General features: G+C 35.6%; 1 pseudogene; it reads right to left on the reverse strand.

Moving 5' to 3' along the window:
* Positions 1-2173: 2173 nt before the first annotated feature.
* Positions 2174-21407, reverse strand: part of LOC131045362 (photosystem I P700 chlorophyll a apoprotein A2-like) — a 39950-nt pseudogene continuing 20716 nt past the window's right edge.

Below are 21407 nucleotides of genomic sequence, written 5' to 3' on the forward strand. Positions count from 1 at the left end.
GGGATGAATACCCACAAGCTGTTTTGAACTCTTTATAAGTCCACTCTGTTAGAAGCTTAGTCCAGTTAAAGACTGTTACAACAGGTTCTGTTAGGAACCGATCCTATTAGGGATCACCCGGTTAAGGGATGGCTAGAATACCCAGTTAAGGGTTAAACCTTGTTAGAGATTACCTTGTTAGAGGATTTTATGAACTCAATGGCTTTGAGTCACCCTGTTAAAGGATTTACAGCAAGTTGGTTAAAGCTACCCTATTAAGGGATTTTTCAACTATTGAAGTGATTAGAGATCAACAGGTATTACAATGATCTGGTAATAGCACTCAATGCCAAAGTAGATCCACTTTAGTTCCTTCCTTCTGCACACACACTATGCAGGTATCAATCCTCTCAACTAGTCTAGCAAGAATCATGTATCTCTGCACATAGATACACACATAACATTTGCCAACAACCTCAGCATGAAACATCACATTGACCTTATAGGAAACAGATAGGTCGGTAGCATAAATCCTAAACCCTAAACACTTAGGTTAAGAAATTTAGTCGGTTCAATCATGACCATTGAACACTATTCATTTGAATACAATGGTCTTGAACAGATCTCAAGACATTCTCCATCATTCTTTCTTCGCTGCTCCTTGGAGGTGATAACCCATCACGCATTCTCCACTGTTTGCAGAGACTTCGCACATTCTCGAGGTAGATAGGATCAATATCCTTCATGCAAGATCCTTCATGTGCACAAGGCTGACTTGGCAACATGGTCTGATCTCTATTACAATGCTAACTCATCACACAATTCCATCGGTTGAAACACACAGGCTCAAAACACTTCAACTAGAAACCCTGAAGCTGAGACTACCAACTGGTAGTTATTCCATATGAACCCTAGATACAAAACATTCCTTATACCGGTTCTCGGTCCGACATACCGGTTCCGGTTCACAACATCATACTGGTTCACTTGAACAAGCATATCGCTTCACTTTTTCACATATGTCGGTTCAAAACATCATACCGGTTCTCTTGGAGCATATTGACATCAATGACAACACAATATCATCATGTCAACATATTCTGCACATATGCCAACAATATATGAAACCCTAACTTTATTTTTGATCATAGGCTGACCTAGAATTGATATAATTTCACACAAAGAAATATTTAAATATTATAATACCACCAAAACATGATCTCAAGGAGAAAAAGTCAGGACCATGGTGTCACACCATGGTTCGGCCGACTTTTTTCCAAATTTTATCCTATCTTGGTGCGATAATCCAAGGTGTTTAGATATGTGAAATTGGGCCTTGAAGGTCAAAATGTGACCTTATTAGGACTTAATTAATTAATTAAAGAACACAAAATAAAAAGGGGCACACTTAGGGTTAAGGGCCCAATTTTATAATGTGTGGAATGATAAGGGAGGAATTTAGATTTAATTAAATTAATAATTAAATTCTTAAAGGACTATTTAAAATTAAAAATGCAACACACTAAGGTGGGTGCTAACCTAAGTGTGGAATTGTACAACCCTAATTAAGGGTGTACAATTTATGACACTATAGGAACATACCTAGTCACCTTAGATGTCAACACCACTATCAAAATTGCTAATTGTTTATCTTAATGCTATTGGGGAGAAGCAAAAAAAATTGTGGGGACCAACATGAAGGATATTCATATCATTAGAAACCTTTCTACAAACATCTCCTAAAGTAATCAACTGTTAGTTTCTAAGGAAGAAGATAAACAACACCAAGTAGGTAAACATTATGTAGATCAGACAAATTGTGTGACATCAATATGAAGAATACTATGCATTGGAGAACCAATAGACTTGAAAATCATATCACTAATCCAATACACCATTATTCAAATCCTCCCAAAACTACATAGCCATACCAAATAGCATGGTAGAATACAGAGGATTCTAGTGAGCTAACATGAACACTTTACATTGACAAATTGCTAAGTAGAGAACAAACACTCATAAATTTCTCTGTACAAATGTTTTTGTCATGAAAAATGGTAGAAGGATGTCATACATACCTCTTAGCATAACTTATGAAACACACGCCCAAGTCATTTAATTCAGCAAGATGTGAACGAAAATACTTATGCATAGATATAAGAAATCACATTGTTCTATACATAGACAAATTTCCTTAATCAACCGAATATGGAATTGAACCAAGACATCTTCCAATTGACTTCTTGAGCTTGTAGATATCAACCACAGTGACTACATCATATAAAAAATCATGAATCATGTAAATTAGCACATACCCTAACTTTAGAATAACATACTCTCATGAATATCTCTATCACTTCTCCAGACTATCTTCCTTGTCGATCTTCAAATACTTAACTAAGTTAGAGGCACAACTACTCTCAACTATGCCTCACAAACATAAATTAAAAATATATATTTTTACACATCAGGCTGACATAAATGACAACAAATATTACCAACAATTTAACCCTAGAGGAAATTTATCTTATTCCCCACCTTATAACACTCCCTCTGGTTAAGCCCTAGAAGGTCTCAATATACCCAGAAACTATGGCGAGGAGGTGCAGAAAGAACCCAGATAAAAAGAGATAATGAGAAAAGAACAAAACTTGCAGGTTCTCTCCATAGAGTTAGAAGATCTCAATGTCAGGATTGATAATTTGGAAAATTCCCAGAAATGCATGGGTTGTGTGAAAATAGGAAAAAAAATGTCTCCCAGGAAAGGGTCATGGGATAAATTGTAAGGATTATTAATATTCTTATGGGAAAAATTCAATAGGAGTGGTTACAATTGTTTCAAAAATGGAGAAAAGAGAAAAAAAGAAAGAACAAAAGGACAAAGTCACAGACCAAAGGAAAGAAAAGAAGACTACGATTGCTACTAGATGGTAGGAAATGTTGGAAAAAAATGTCGAAGATTGGGACTAGATATATTAGAGTCCAATGTGTTTCAAATATGAGTTCTTGTTGTCATTAATGTCGAACTTCTTGATTTGAATGTGTAAATTGGTAGCATTCCCTGGTCCGAACATGGTCTAGTATAATGCAATAACAATGGGTTAGTACTGTGATCGTACAAATGTGTGGAGTCTATTTGTGAATGCTTCAAAAGGTATAAAAAGAGGTATCATGAAGTTTTTAGAGCTTTGGTGTTGATTTCTAAGAATCATGGTTGATATTCAGCTATGTGTGACTATTCTGGTGATAGTATACAAGAATGTGTTGCATTACTCTCCCTTCAATTGGTTTGATTGATATTGTCTATTCATTTGGATTTCTTGGTGATAAGTGATGCTATCTTGAGCATCCACATGTGTCTTTGGTGGTCCACATCATAATTGGAGTTAGTTGTATTGGTATGCCTTAACCACTTTATATTTTGCAGCTGACCTATAATGTTTTGGTTCATCCAGTTGCATGTGGATCTATAGGTGATGATTTGGGATGGATCAAAAGGTGTGTCGACATGGTGTGATGCCTCACACATTTCATTTTTTCTTCTACAATGCATTGGAGATTATTTTTGGGCTAGATGTTCTTTATTTTCACATTACATCTAATTAGGATGACCTAATTGATGTTATTGTGATTGTGGATGGTATATATAGAATGGAATCATTTTGTATATTGATGTATTAGTTGTATATGTCATGCAAAATATTTGTGAAGTAGTGCAAAGGTTCATAAGTATAATAGAGTAGTAATGAAGGCAATTTCAAATTTGTTTTAACAAAGAACTATAATCAACATATATGTGGGTGTAGTTTCTTACAATTCAATAATAATGATGTATTTCTTTTATTTGTAATGTATCTTTCCTTGAATAAGTGATCTTCAATGTTTGCAAGTCTTTTGTATCTTGTCTGAGGTTTTGCACCTCTATCTTGCAAGTCCACATCAAGGGCAATGAGCTCCTTGACCTTGAGCTTAAACATTGTACACTATTCTTCATATAATGAGATAGTTCTCACCATGGTTTTTCCCTCATTGGGTTTTCCATGTAAAAAATTTGGTGTTCATGTGTGATTCTTTTTGTGTTTTCAATTATTTATTTATGCATACATGGTAAATGATAATTGAGCAGTTAAATTGGTTAAGTTTTAATATATGATGATTCACCCCCCACTCTTAGCATATGGTAGTGTTCAATATAATGTGCTCTTTTGTGTATGGTTTTTGTTAGGCTTTAACTATGTTAGATGTTGTTTCTATTTAAAATATTTTTTTGTTAGATGACAGTCTCTTTATCTGTAATTATTACAATTAGTTTCTAGGTTGGTTTGTTCTTTCAAACCTCTTGGTTGTTTTTTTATTCTATGTGTTGAACTATATGGGTTGGGGGCATTCCCCTACTTACCTTAGTAAAAAACAAAGAGTCAATGAGATGCTAGAATTAAAATAGTTTGACCAAATTTTATAATGTATATTTTTTTTCAAATTTCTTTTAAAATGTCAAAATTATTTTATCTACCATTTTGTTGGATGAAAAATGTGAGAATTCATATTATTGTGATGTAAGCCATATAATCTTATAAATTTTCCATTTTAACTTTTTAGTGCAAATTTATTTTCATACGACTTTTTGATTTTATTTATTGTCTTCTTTTATAAATAAAATTATTTTTATTCAAATAGTTGTGGGCCAAACAATACAATTTATTTATATTTTAGTCGATTTTAATTTATTGAAAAATAGAAATAGAGAAAATACAAGAGATTGTGAGTAAAATAATTTACAATAAAATAATTAAAATTTACATTTGTTTGTTTAAAACATTTTTAAAATTAACAATGAGACAAATAATATTTAATAAAGGTTAGTGAATAGTTATATATTTCTTATCTTTTTTATATTTATGTTTAATCTAAGGAGGAATGCTAATGCATATAGTGCATTCAATTTCTTTTATTAGTTTAGCCAATGAGCATATAGAATTAAAAAATTCAGCAACAATCTTATGGTCTCTATTTAATTTTCTAGTTTAAATAATAATAAATATATCATTTATCTTTCCTTCTATTAGTTCATGTTGGGAATAGATAGTATAAAAATCTTCTTTTTTTTTGTGAAGTACATGTCTAATCTAATACATCTAATTCATTAAATCAAATTTTATGTCTATTAATAATTCGAATGACATGAGCACTATTTTTATACATCATAATAGTCTTTTTTATGTGAAGGGTAAGTTAATATGAATTTTTTTTTTTTTTCCTTTTAACTAATTTTGTCTCCTTAGCTGATATTTATAACACCACTCAATTTTAATTTATCACACACAAAAAAAAAATATTGCACTCACTACATAAGAGAAACTTCACACAATACATATCTTGTTCTTTCATAACATTTCAATGAGATACATACAAGTGTCCTTGGAGAATGGTAGATATCATCTACATGAAATGTTGTTAAGAAAATCAAATATTTATATATGTATCATTATATTCTTGATTTTGAGAACATCTTCAATATTCTTGGCATTCATCGTGTATTTAATATTGGAAGATGGTGCATCCTTCAATGGGATTCTAGATGAACAACACAATGTGGTGGATATATTATATATGTGCATTATAAATTTAGATTTATGGTGGAATAATGTGTTTTCCATTTAGAATTAGGTTATCTATAATTAAAGTAAAGACTAACATTATCAATCATTTTGGCACAATATTCTTAATTCACTTTTTTATAAAGCTAGTAACTAGCTTTTGTGGTAATAAGAGCTTAAGAGATGTTATGGAACATCTCATACCTTAATGCATCTAAATAATTGTATGTTCTTCTCTTATGTCTTAGTTGTGATCATAAGAATAAAAAAAGTATTTATATTTGGTTTGAGATCATTGTAATTTTTTTTTGAAGTAATACTCAAAAGTCATAAATATTTGGTCATCAATATTTGTCATTTCTCTACTCACTCCTTCTAGTTGTGTGAGATATGAAGATTGATTCGTCTAACATAAAAAAATGTGAAAATGATCTTTATGATCTAAGGCATCAAATTTAAATTTGAATGTTTTTACTTCCTTTCTATTAGTTGCAAAGAGCCAAAATTTAGCATATGACATTTTAACTTATTCTTCACCTATTGGATTAGTGGAACCCTTATGTACTAAGTATAATGTTAAAGGTGATCCACTTCTTTATGTGAGGACCTTCACTACTATATTATTTTCCTATTTTGATGAGGATAGTTTGCCAAACTATTTTCAACAAATTTGAATGGACAATGGATTTGCATGACTTTATTCCTTATGTTGTGGTTCTATCATTTATTTTGGGGGAGTTAGAGATGATGTTTGTAAAATACTTTCATTTCATATTGAGTATAATACATACATGATAGAAGTCACACAATGTAAGTGAAGAAAATAGACCAATTTAAGGTTTATATCATGAGATGTTAAGCTTTGATTACTAATATAAGATCTATATTATAGGATATTGAGATCCAACATATATTCATTAATAGTGTACTTCCCTTCATCAAAGGACAAGTTTTTTCAAGGTTTATTATTCATTTTCAAATTTATGTGCTACTAAATGTAAATGTTTACATGCTTTATGAAAATAAATTGTCTTTTATATAATCATATTTATAGTTGTAGACGTATAAAAATGACCATATTCCTAAATGAATATTTTATGTTCATTTCTCTATTTAATTAAATTACCCACATTCTTCTATTTAATTAAATTACCCACATTCTTCTATTTAATTAAGTAAATTACTCAATTTATTTAAATTAAATTCACTGTACCATTTAATGAATAAATCATTTTATTCAATTAAATCCCCCTATCCACTTTTAATTAAATTCAAATTTAATTAAATAGTTATCCTAAATTGAATAAATCTAATTTATTTAATTTCCCCAAATAACAACCAAATTGAATTAAATTAACTTTATTTCAATTAAATCCTATTATCCCTCCATCCACTTGCATTTTCCTACATCTCCCACTTGCTTCCTAAACCCCTTCCTAATTCCTTCTAGACTCTTCTAATCGCTTCTAATTAGCCTAACCCATCTTCTAAACTTTGTCACATCCCTAAGCAAAGGGAGGTCACTTCTTAAAACCTTAAAGTCTTTGATAACCATTAAAGGCTTCAAGTCTTCAACCACTTAATATCCCCAGAGTCTCCCAAACCATTAATAGTTAATTCAACCCTCTTACATGGTTAGAGACTTTTTGCCTAACTTAACCTTCATCCAACCCAAGGGTCTCATCAAGTCTTTAACGCTTTGACCATGATTATCTCTTAATCATTTGCACAAGAATTTATCCTTGGATTAACTCTTAATCCAATGGGTAATCTTAACTTAGGCTTGACCCTTACCCTCTAGATAACCATAAGGTCTTCTCAGGCATTTAATGCCTCCAACCCCTTCTCTCAACCCAACCCTATGTTGACATTTGTCACCATTTTATTGGTGCAAATTGCAAACATGGATTCCCAACTTTCAAACTCAACCCTTGATTAACTCTTTCAATCCTAGCCATCCATTGCCCTATTTTTGCCATAAATAGAGCTCTCATTCCTCCATTTTAAGGATATCAATCCAAGTTTGTAGTATCACACTTATGCTCAAATACATTCAAGCTTTCATATATCATTTTTATGCTCATCATTTTAGCCTCTCTTTAACTAGGAATTAGTCTAAATATGCATGTTTAGAATACTTTCTTTATCATTTAGCTCAATCATGGACTAATATATCATGTTAGGATAGTATTTATACTAACCTTGTCATCTTATAATCTAGTTTATTGCATTTTAAGATCATTCATAGCTTAGGATGCATTTCATTATAAAATCTATCAAAAGCATCCCTCATTCTTGCATTTGCTATCCCTAAACCATTTTGCTCAGTGATCTGAGAGCAAAAATATTGGTTTGAGGGACCGTGTAAGATAGAGAACCATGGGACCAACCTTGGGAAGTTGAGTGATACTTCATTACTCCATAGCTTGCACCAAGAAGTCTTGTGGGTGTGTGAGCAAGGCTCCATAGAGCTCCATTTTTCACATATTGAGTTTTATCGACCCGCTTTTCCCACATACATTTCTGGTGCCCACCGTGGGGCATTACCCCATATATCAAATCGGTTTTTGAAATTAACCACTTTTGCAGGTCCACAGGAAACAGGAATCAGCACATGGGAAACATTCCCTAGCGCATTCGGTTAACAGTCTAGCGCATCCCGCTTACTATTTAGCGCGTGGGGTCTATACTCTAGCATGTGAAGTCCTTTCTTTAGCGCATGAATTCCACTAATCTTTTCCTATAGGCATCAACGCAGGAGAAAAATAGAGTAGCGCATCTGAAAAATAGTGTGGCGCGTCGGGTCTGTTAGATAGCGCATCCAGCTCACTGTTTAGTGCTTACAGTTTATTCTATGGCACGTAAATTCTTTTTCTTAGTGCATCATACTTCTAACAATTTTCTATAGGTCTCGGCGCGGGAGAAAAATAGAGTAGCGCATCTCGAAGATAGTATAGCGCATCACGAGTTTCTTTTAGCGCATCACTGAGATTTTGTAGCACGTACAGTTTGTTCTGTAGCGCATTACAGACAAAAAAGAAAAGAACTAAAATTTGTAACCGAAAATTTTAAAAAAAAAATTAGACTTGTGGAAGTCCACCAAATCATCTAACATTTTTTTATTTTATTTTTTCTCTGGTTTTCTTGCAGGATTCTAACAAATTTGGTGCAGAAAGGAGCTTAATCTTAGAATATTTAGATAGTTAAGATTTTCACTAACTTAGTTAAAGTTAGTTTAAATTTTTAAACATCTTTTATTCTTAAAATTGAACTCACTTATTTCTTTTGGGCGAAAAAAGAACCACTATCGGAAATTTTCTTGCTTTTATAGGAGAAAAACTTTATTTTAGGCTCTAAAACGAACAAAACAAACTTTCCTTTTGCAAAAGTAGATATAAAAAGAACCTCACCATCCTTTGGTGTATAAAAGGATTCATTTTCAAATTTTGCAAAGGAAAGAACCTCACTTACGAAATTTGGTTACAATCAAAAGAGGGAAGTTATTCCCCTTTTTCGATTTTCTTTTGTTGACCATATCGAAAATTTTGCTTTGTTGAGCAGGTTCCTTCACTAGATTAAATAATCATTGCTTTGAGGAACTAAAACGAACACCATGCTTTTTTTGGAGCAACATCTCCAAAGTAGAGATTAGCAAATCACTGAATTGAAGGCTTAAAAAGAACTTTGATTGTCTTGTCTCGAAAGTGGAAGGTATATGCTCTCCCCTTAACTAGGTGATCAAAAAGCCAAACCACTCTTAAAGCTTTATGTATTTCAAGCATAAAACCTTTAGCAGGCCTGCCTTCCCGAAGAGTTGAAATCAACTCTTAAAGTCGTTTATGGCCGGTGTGAAGGGAACGACCTAAGTGGGGAACGGCTTTGACGCCAAGAATTCCAACCCACTATAATCAAACGTGGAAAGTGACGAAAGTCCTCTTCAACGGTTGCGTGCAGCGATTAGCCTTCCCCCAGTATCCTTGAGATACGTAAAGCCTTTGTTCTAAAGGTTGGGAAGCCTCCTGAGGGAGTTTATCACTGATGGCCGAACGGGAAGCCTGATTACGAACCATAAAAATAGAAGCTTTGAACCGAGTCAGTAACCAGACATTTATAACATCATAGTGCAAGGGTGGGGAAGAATCCGCCCCCAAGATTACTCACCATATATCTCCCAAGATAACTACTCAACTGTGAAGCAATTCACTTTGGGTTAATTTCTAGCAAAAGGCAAAAAAATGAGTGCCCTCTAGGGGGTGACACGGCTGTTTGAGCTGACGGAGTATCGAGGTTAGTGGGCTATGATGTTATTTATGACCTTTGAATAAAGAGTCTTTCTGAAGTGTATTATTCGTATCCAAACCTATTAAAACATTGGGGATTTGAACACATCCTCACAGAACATACACTTTTTGTTAGATTAGGCAAAATGGTTGTACTTTTTGTGCCGTGTTTGCATTTACTACTTCAAAAAATCATCCATCAAACTTGAAAAATTCACAACAAAAAATTCAAAATTTGCAAAAAAACCAACCGAAGGAAAAATCAGGGCAGTTTAGCGTGTAAGACCAATTTCTTAGTGCGTGAGGTATTTTTGTTGGCGCATCCAACCATCAAGTTAGCGCGTCAGTTCCAAACAGTAGCGTTTTATCCCAAATCAAACCAGTGTTGAAACATTTAGCGCATCAGAGAAATAGTATAGCACGTGGAAGCATAAGCTTAGCGCGTGAAAACCAAACATTAGCGCATCAGGTTCACAGGTTAGCGCGTTACAGGCCCAGGGTAACGCATGACTTTTTAAACAGATAGAAAACTTTTGCTTGAACAGTTACAACTTGAGCGCGTGTCTGGGGGCAGCCTAGCACGTGTGGTCCTTATTTTAGCGCGTGAAGTAATTTTGGTAGCGCATGTAGTCTCTGTTTTAGCGCGTGATCAAAAACATATAAACAGAGGGCAAAATAGTGAGGAATTTTAAAATTTTGAAAACATTTTTCAGAAGCCTTTTCCATCATTATCATTTTTCATCAAAGCAGAGTGACAAAAACAAACTGTTAAAAACTATTTCTTGAGCTAAATTTGTATCCAAACAAACGTTGTAAAAATCCTAAACCGATCGCACGATAAAACATATCTATCTTATCATAATTCAGAAACCTCATCATTAGTATCAACAGAATCTTTTACCATCTTACGGATTTCATCTCAAAAACACTTGTTTAAAAATTTCAAGTTGTCAAATCAAGTCTCCATATCGGGAGGCTTTTATCCATATCATTTGACACACTTTGTCGTGAAGGGGCATCTAAACCTTCACTTTGATAGAGTAAGATTTGAAAATATTCCAAACAAGATCAACTGAATCCAAACAAATCAAAGGAAACCATTGATCACTCATGCATGACTAATCCGCATATTCTGAGAAGAAAGAACCTTTATCGTAACATCACGTTGAAGAAACAACAACCTAGTTTTTCCAAGTTCATCAAGAGAAACAAGTTTTTATACATCAATCGTCAACTCTTCAAATCTCATCGGGTATTCCTTCATCACGTCAAACGTTATATCCAAAACAAATCCAACGAATTTGACAAAGAACCTTTAAAAACAAGAGTCTACTATCAAAAGTTTGCTTTTAATCAAATCATAAACCGCAGAGGAAAAATCAATCTAGCATTCTTGCCCGACGAGTGTATCACTTATAACACATCTCGACCAGAACCACTCACCTCCGAGCAACATATCAACGAGGCTTTTGTCCCCTTCATCACTAAAAGTTTCTACTAAAATGCCTGTTACTCACTCTCAAAGAAACCAACAAAGCGAGACACACGCAGAGTCTAGTATGAATCGAAGATTATCAAATCCTTTTGAAGTTCCACACTTAGAAGAAACTGAAATTTCTGAAGTGCTTCTTCAGGAATGTCAGGAAAACCCCTCATTCCAAAAACTTGTCGAAAGGCTCATGGAAGATGACAAAGAAAAGTATCTACTCATGCTCACAAGTAAAGGCGTTAAACTTCCCGAAGATTTAGACACAAACATCTTTAAAACCGGATCTCAACAATATGCGTATCAAGAACAAAAAAGAGAGGAAGAAACTCACATACCTGAGCAACATATTCCAGAACAACGTATACCAGAAATGCGTATACCTGAGCTAGAAACTCCAGAGCAAAATATACCATTTAACACACCTTTTCAGCTGAGAACTAATACAAGGGAAGAACTCTTCCCTCGACAAGATAATATACCTTTGGCTGCTCTTACTCAACAAATGCAAATGTTACAACGACAAATACAAGATATGCAACAAGGGACAACAGTGTGGTACTCTTTAAACGAAATCTGTCCCTATCCATTTGACAGAAGATTAAACATGGTGCCTTTTCCTCCAAACTCAGATGTTCCCAAATTTGATAAACATGATGGGAAAAGTGATCCCCGAGATCATGTTCGAGAATTTTGCACAATGAGTCTTGAACTTGCTCATGATGACACCTATCTGATGAGGTTATTCCCAAGAAGCTTGGGAGGGCAAACAATGGAATGGTTATCCAAAATTACACCACCTGTCAGATCATTTGATGAATTGGTTAACAAATTCATAACCCAATATTCCTATAACATCCAACACGCCATAACCATGCTAGATGTTTGCAACACCAAACAAAAGAACAATGAAACATTCATGATGTTCCTTCAACGCTGGCGACGTATAGTATCCAGATATCCTCGAGATATTCCTGAAAAGGAAAAAATGGAAATCTTCATTGACAATTTGAATGGTGAAATGAGTTACTGGCTAAAACTTCAATGCATACCATCTTTCGCTAAATTGATTGAAAATGGCATTCAAGTAGAGGAAGCATGTGTCAAAAAGGGAACACTCAAATTCTACAAGGAAGGAACAAACTCATCAAACTACAATAACCAGAACAACACCAACCTTGACAAATCTCGATTTTGGACTCGAAACAAAAACGAAGGCAACAATGAATCATATGATCCCAAATCTAAGCAACCAGTGCTTGCATTATCCAGAAATTCTCAGGCTACGAAAAATCCTAAAAATCCTAATCCAAATGCTAACACATATGCACCAAACACTGATCAAGGACAACTCAACACAAACAACACCAATGATACTCAAAGCAAAAACATAAATCCAGGACCTAACAACAATTCACGCAACAACACAAACAATTTCCAAAAACATATCTTCACACCACTGGGGCAATCACTAGAATCAGCATTCAGAGAACTTTTGGCACACAAGATTCTTTCTTTGCCTCCAATTAGCAACTATGAACCCCAAATCAAACCACCTTGGTGGAATGATTCACACTATTGTGATTACCATCGTAACAGGGGTCATCAAACGAACGATTGCATGAGATTGAAACACATGGTGCAGGATATGATTGATCGAGGTAACTTAACAGTGGATGGTCTCAAAACAAACAGTGATCACGGAGCCTTTAAAAATCCTCTCCCAAATTACACCAAGGATGGAGCTTCAACCTCAGATGATACACGCGGAGCTCGTATCAACCATATCTACAACAACACCATAAATCACATATCAGCTGAAGATCATCAAATAAATGTCATCACCATCCGAGATCGGCGTGATCATGAATCTATCAATGTAACAACCCGAACTCAAAAATATGTCTTGAAAGGACATACTGCACCTACAACTACTACACCAAAAATCCAGTATGACTTGGTTAGCCAACTACGCAAAACTCCAGCACAGATATCTATACTAGAATTGCTGAAACTATCACCAAAGCACAAAGACATATTGGAACAAGCGCTATTGGAAACCAATGTACCTCAAAATCTGGATACAGACAGATTTCAAGCCATGGTCGCCCATATGACTGGACCTCATAACCTCACCTTCTCAACGCATGACGATGCTTCCTTAAGTCATCCGCATAATACTCCTCTCCATATCGAAGTCATTGTTTGCAAACACCAAGTAAAAAGAGTCTTAATAGATGGAGGAGCCAGACTTAATATATGTACTTTAAAGCTTATCCGTGCATTAGGCTTTTCAGAAGAGTCTATTGATCCTTATAAAAAGATTACCATAAAGGAATATGATGATGAGGAAAGATCCTCTAAAGGAACTGTGATGTTACCCATTCAAGTAGGACCAGTGCAAAAGGATACTATGTGTCAGGTCTTAGACATAGATCTTACCTACAATATTTTGTTAGGGCAACCCTGGACACATGAAATGCAAGCAGTACCTTCTACATATCACCAGTGTGTCAAATTTCCTTATGACGGACAAGAAGTCTCCATATCTGCTGATCACAATCCATTTCAACATTGCAACGCAATGGGGGTAGCCCAAGACAGTTTGGTTCCTCATAATAGAGAAAAGCAGCGATCTTCAACATCAGATCGACAAACAACAAAGCCCAACTCCTTATCTGAAGACTTCAAACAAAAAATGCAAATCAAAGACCAAGGCATAGGAGAATACTCTTTGGAGCCCTTATGTTTGGCCAAATTGCCAACATCACCTAGATCTCATGGTTTGCCTACTACATCAACACATCTGGTCACTCAGCCCATCACCAAATTTGATGGTACCTTCATCCAATTGGGCACTCTAGCACATGAATCAAAAGACGAGGATATTCTTAGCTGGTTATACAAAGATGAGGAAGAAGATAATAGAGTAGCTGCTCTGGACATTGTTCTACCTACACACCTGTATGGAAAAGGATACTTAATCATGCAGCAAATGGGATATGACGGTAAAGGACCTATTGGGAAATGCAGAGAAGGAGTCACCAAACCCATAGATCTTCCTTCACAACCCAATGGAAACAAAGCAGGATTGGGTTGTGAGCTCACTTTCCTACTAAAAAGGCCACCCTTCCTAACTACAAAACCTCAATGGAAAGTAAAGAAGAAGTACAAAGAAGAATCCTGGCAGGAAGCACTCTTTGAATCAGTAGAAACAATCCGCAAGGCACGGGAACGTCAAGATCAGAAGTTACATCAGGAAAAGCTTCTAAAACACAAAAGGGCCATATCTGCAGCAGTAGCTCATATTCAAACACCAATATCTCAAGAACCAATAAAATCATCTCCGGATACCTCTATTTCTCCCCGAGGAAGCACAGTCTATGAACAAATACAGAAAATTGAAGCCGGATCTGACACAGAATCAACAAAAACTATCAAAATGGTATCCATCATCAAAGATTTGTTTTCACCATACAACATACCAGTTTACAGCACTAATAGAATCTGGGATGATGCCTCAGAGACTGATTCTAATGAATATGAATGGGGTACCTGCTCCAATGCTACTACAGATATCCCTGATAATACTAATTCCATATCCCTTTCTCAAGAAGAACATAACACAGAAGATAGACCTCTTGAATTTGGACCACAGAATATCTATGACGCCAAGGAAAGTGAATAGAAACATTATGAACAAGTCTATGTGGAAGATAATACCATCGAAGACCTTGACGAAATCCTGGACTTCTTTAAAAACAAGAACAATCATAATGAAAACTCTGTCCTAACACTTACAGTAGCAGAACTTGATCCACCTAATGATTCCTTACCACTTGTCTTTCCTGACCTCATCGATTGGGATGAACCTGAAATCCATGATATACCAATTTTCCCAAATGATGAATCTATTATCCATTACCTGTGTACCGTAAATCCAGAAATAGGCTCTACCAGTGAACAAAGTAACGATGTCTGCCAATCAGGGAGTGCCAAGTCTCTCAGTCGCAAAAATAAACCAAATAAAGGATCTGATGCTGAAAACCAAACAATGGTAGCTCTAGATCACAAAAAAGTAAAAATAAAGGATGCATCTGAGGGTGAAAACCTTTTTAAGGCACCTAACGATGGGAGACTTGACACTCTTCCTGAGCACTTTCATGAGCGATCACCCATATTGATTGAGCCCACTCAATCAATCAACATTGGTACCACAGAGACAATAAAAAACATACACCTTGCAGAATCTCTGACAGAGGAAGAAAGATCAGCATTCATCATTTTCTTTAGAGAACAGCAAATTAACTTTGCTTGGTCATATGCCGATATGCCTGGAGTGGATCCACACTTAATCATGCATCACTTGTCCATCTCTTCAGGAGTTAAACCAGTCAAGCAAAAGCTATGAAAGATGAATCCACAGGTGGCACTCATGGTCAAAACTGAACTAAAGAAATTATTAGACGTCGGATTCATCCGACCAATTGACTATGTAGAATGGATTTCCAACATCGTTCCAGTATCAAAACCAAATGATAGTATCAGAATATGCACTGACTTCAGAGACGTCAACAAAGCTTGTCCAAAAGATGACTTTCCTCTACCCAATATCGACATAATTGTAGATCTCACAGCAGGCCATGCAATGCTCTCACTAATGGATAGTTTCTCAAGATATAATCAAATCAAAATAGCTCCCAAAGATTAAGATAAAACTGCGTTCACCTGTCCTTGGGGAACGTACTATTGGAATGTTATGCCTTTTAGCTTAAAGAATGCAGGGGCCACTTATCAAAGAGCAATGACAACAATATTCCATGACATGATGCACACATTTATGGAAGACTATGTGGATGATTTACTAGCTAAATTCTTCACCAGAGCAGAACATCTCAGCATCCTAACAAAGATCTTTGATCGATTGGAGAAATTCCAAGTCAGGCTCAACCCTAAGAAGTGTGTCTTCGGGGTTACATCAGGCAAGTTACTAGGCTATATAGTCTCAGCTAAAGGTATCGAAGTAGATCCAGCAAAGGTACAAGCCATTATGGACATGCCACCACCAAAGAATATAAGTCAACTTAGATCTCTACAAGGATGACTTCAATCAATCAGGCGATTCATCGCTCAACTAGCAGATAAAAGTCTACCATTTAACCATTTACTACACAAAAATGTACCATTCAGACGGGAGACCAAGTGTGCAGAATCTTTTTATCAAATCAAACAGTACCTGATGAATCCACCAGTTTTAGTACCACCAGTCGCAGGAAAGCCACTGATCCTATATATCTCAACAACAGATATGTTGCTGGGGGCACTATTGGCACAAGAAGATCAACAAGGAAAGGAACGGGCCATATATTATATCAGTAGGACATTGAATGGCTATGAACTCAACTATACATTCATTGAAAAGGCTTGCCTAATAGTGGTCTTCGCATCTCAGAAGTTCCGACATTATATGTTAGCACACACCATTAAGCTACTCGTGAAAATTGATCCTCTCAAATATTTACTCAGCAAGGCAACTCTTACAGGCCGATTGGCTAAATGGGTCATGATTCTCAGTGAATTCGACATCCAATACACAGAAAGATGAGCCATCAAAGGACAAGCGATTGCAGATCAGCTGGCTGAAGCACCACTACCAGGAAAACAAACCATGAAGATTGAATTTCCAGACAGGGACGTTCTTTCTTTTTCTACCAAACAATGGACCCTATACTTTGACGGATCCTACACACAACATGGTTCAGGTGCTGGCATTCTATTCATCACTCCTGAAGGACACACTATACCAAGATCATATAGGCTTATGTTCCCATGCACAAATAATGTGGTTGAATATGAGGCATTGGTTATAGGCATCAAGATGGCTATTGAATGGAAAATCACAGAGTTAAAAGTCTACGGAGACTCACAACTGGTCGTCCATCAAATCAACAACGACTATTAGACAAAAGATGACAAGCTACTACCCTACAAGTGAATGGTGGATGACTTCAAATAGTATTTTGTGCACATCACCTTCGAGAAAATACCAAGGTTAAATAACAAAGCAGCCGATGCAATGGCTACTATCGCTTCATTACTACAAATTCCAGAGCAACAGAGTCGTTACGAGTTCCTGGTAGAGCAACTGTTCTCCCTCGCCTATGACCACTCTGAATCCCATGTTATCTATGCCTTGACTGGTTCAAATTCTCCGCTATATGGACCAATATACGACTACCTCAAGCACAATATCTTACCAATTGACCAATCCCGTAACCAAAAACGTAACTTTATCCGGCAAGCTACCCGTTACACCCTTACTGCTGCTACTTTGTATCGTCGAGGTCTAGATGGTACTCTTCTTCGTTGCCTTGATCGTAATGATTCCGATTTTTCTTTACACGAGCTTCACGAAGGTATTTGTGGAACACATTCAAGTGGTACTACTCTTGCTAAAAAGCTTCTAAGAATGGGATACTACTGGCCTACAATGGAGAAAGATTCATACCACTTTGCCAAGAAATGTCCTAAATGTCAGATCCATGGTAATCTGATACATGCACCAGCACAAGAACTACAACCATTTACAACATCCTGGCCCTTTTGTCAGTGGGGACTAGACTTAGTTGGCAAAATTCATCCTTCGTCTTCAAATGGACACAAGTTTATTATAACTTCAACAGAATACTTTACCAAATGGATCGAAGCAGTTCCCATGACCACAATGACTGGGAAACAAATTGCCTCCTTTATCCTCAATTATCTAATCTGCAAATATGGTATTCCAAGTTCAATCATCACAGATAATGGACGGCCTTTCAAAAACCAAGATGTACAAGAACTATGTGAAAAATTCAAAATCCAACATCGGTTTTCTACACCCTACTACCCACAGGGAAATGGTCAAGCAGAAGCATCTAACAAGACAATACTGAAAATCCTAAAGAAAACACTGAATGATGCAGGCAAAGATTGGCACGTACAACTCAATCCATCACTTTGGGCATACAGAACTAGCATCCGCACACCTACAGGAGCAACACCATACTCATTGGTGTATGGATCAGAAGCCATTTTACCCCTGGAAGTAGAAATCCCATCTCTCAGAGTCTCTTTGAAAGGTTTAATCCTAGATGAAGAGTATCGAGTTAACTGACTGCAAAAACTCGAACTATTAGATGAAAGACATCAGCATGCTTACACTCATCTCAAAGCATATCAACAACGCATGTGCAGGAGCTACAATCACAAGGTCATCCCCTGCAACTTCAAAGTTGGTGACCTAGACCTCAAAGAAAATCCAAGAAATCAACAAGATCGAGAAAAGAAAGGGAAGTTTGAACCTAATTGGTTGGGTCCCTATGTCATCATATCAGTCTATGGATCAGGTGCCTATCAGCTCACAACTTCAGAAGGAGATGTGCTCGACGAACCAACTAACAGCATCCATTTGAAGAAGTACTACACTTAAGTAGCCTAGTGCACGAAAAAAGCCAAAACAAGCAAAAAAAAAAAATCCAGAAAAAGCAAAAACACAAAGTACAATAAAAACAAATGGTGAAAACCTGGTAAACAGGCGCTCTTGTGAAAGAATGGCTCCTCTGTCTATCTCCATACCATTTTATCCGTACAAACACTATCGGCCATCGCCCGACACTTAGCACATATCCATTCAGGACATACTTAGCATAGTCACTATCCTGGGTTATCCATATATATACTCTTACCACATTCCACCATGGCTTGAAAATCACTGTACATATTCACATCAAGAGGCACACTCAAAACTAGGGGCATTAGAATCGTCAAAATTTGCGAGCATTCAAGACATCAAAACTATTAGCAACACTCAGAAGAATGACATCCAACAACCAAAACTACGCTTCATCACAAAACAAAACAAAAACAATCTTCACAAACATACCAAGGATGGATGATTTTCTGAAGTACTGAATGTTGCATTATAGCATAAAAATCTTGACTAGTTTTGCATTTTTTTTCAATTATTGGATTCTCTTCCTTTTCTCACTAAATGCTTCAAAGCTAGAGATCATGGGGAACTTCCAATATTTTCTTAAGTCTTCTGTCTAGGAGGTGATCACTTGTACTGTGTGAATACTTACCTCAGGACGTGATACATCGAATATCACTGAAGGCCTGATTCCACTTCATGCATACAAATGTTTTAATCTTGTCTATTTACGCAATACGCACTCAGGTCGTCCTGGTTCAATTATACCTTGACGCTTGTGCTATCTTGCAAAATCAAAAATCATGTAAATTTTTCTCAGGTCATTATGGTTCAATTATGCCATTGTGCTTGTATAAATTTTCAACATATCCAAAAATCAATAAATTCTCAATGATGATATATACACAGAAAGAAAACAACATGTGGTTATACAGGGATGACAAATGCAGAATGAGGATGCTCAAAAACAAATAGTTACATATCATTTTACAATTAGTTGCATATCATTTTACAATTAGTTGCATATCATATCATACATCTCATTTTCAAAATATCATTCATCATTCATCATTGCATCCCTCGCATGCATATCTATCACATCATCATAGAATCTTTCTTCACTTTCATATCTCTATCATTCTTCTAAACTATCTTCTATCATTCTTCCAACCTATCTTCTATCATTCTTCTAAACTATCTTCATCATTCTTCCAAATTATCTTCTATCATTATTCTAAACTATCTTCATCATTCTTCCAAACTATCTTCTATCATGTCTTATACAGGATGTATCTTTCATGAAACCAAATGTTTTGATCAGCTCTTATACAGGATATATCGTTCCTGAAACCAGATGTTTTGATTAGCTCTTATACAGGATATATCGTTCCTGAAACCAGATGTTTTGATCAGCTCTTATACAGGATATATTGTTCCTGAAACCAGGCATTTTGATCGGTCTTATACAGGATATATCGTTCCTGAAACCAGACACTCGATCATCCATGTCTTATACAGGCAGTATCATTCTTGAAACCAGATGCTCAATCATCCATGTCTTATACAGGCGATATATCATTCCTGAAACCAGACACTTGATCATCCATGTCTTATACAGGAGGTGTCATACCTGAAACCAGACTTGCTCTCATTCCAATCAATCTAATCAATCTTATCAAACCCATGCATGCCATCACTATCCACTCTTCTATCTTTCAAACAACATTCTTCTTCTTTCGAGAGATCATTCATGCCTTGTGTGCACGAACGATCTCCCGAGGGGGCATTATCATATCAAATATCGACATCAATTTCATATCAATTTCATATCGACATCAGTCTCATATCAACTTTTCATATCAAAACAATTCTTCATATCTAGGGCATCATCAATATCGTTCATCAAATCTGGGGCATCATATTGACTTTTCATATCAAATCAATTTTTCATATCCACAACATCATATCGATCAAATTTTGACAGCATATCTGACAAATTTTCTTTGAAATAACATGTGCACACACGTCACTTCAAAGAGGGGCAAAATGTAGACGAATAAAAATGACCATATTCCTAAATGAATATTTTATGTTCATTTCTCTATTTAATTAAATCCAATTTAATTAAATTACCCACATTCCTCTATTTAATTAAGTAAATTACTCAATTTATTTAAATTAAATTCACTGTACCATTTAATGAATAAATCATTTTATTCAATTAAATCCCCCCTATCCACTTTTAATTAAATTCAAATTTAATTAAATAGCTATCCTAAATTGAATAAATCTAATTTATTTAATTTCCCCAAATAACAACCAAATTGAATTAAATTAACTTTATTTCAATTAAATCCTATTATCCCTCCATCCACTTGCTTCCTAAACCCCTTCCTAATTCCTTCTAGACTCTTCTAATCGCTTCTAATTAGCCTAACCCATCTTCTAAACTTTGTCACATCCCTAAGCAAAGGGAGGTCACTTCTCAAAACCTTAAAGTCTTTGATAACCATTAAAGGCTTCAAGTCTTCAACCACTTAATATCCCCAGAGTCTCCCAAACCATTAATGGTTAATTCAACCCTCTTACATGGT

This window comes from Cryptomeria japonica, chromosome 8 (genome assembly GCF_030272615.1).
Source record: "Cryptomeria japonica chromosome 8, Sugi_1.0, whole genome shotgun sequence".
Taxonomy (NCBI): Eukaryota; Viridiplantae; Streptophyta; class Pinopsida; order Cupressales; family Cupressaceae; genus Cryptomeria; species Cryptomeria japonica.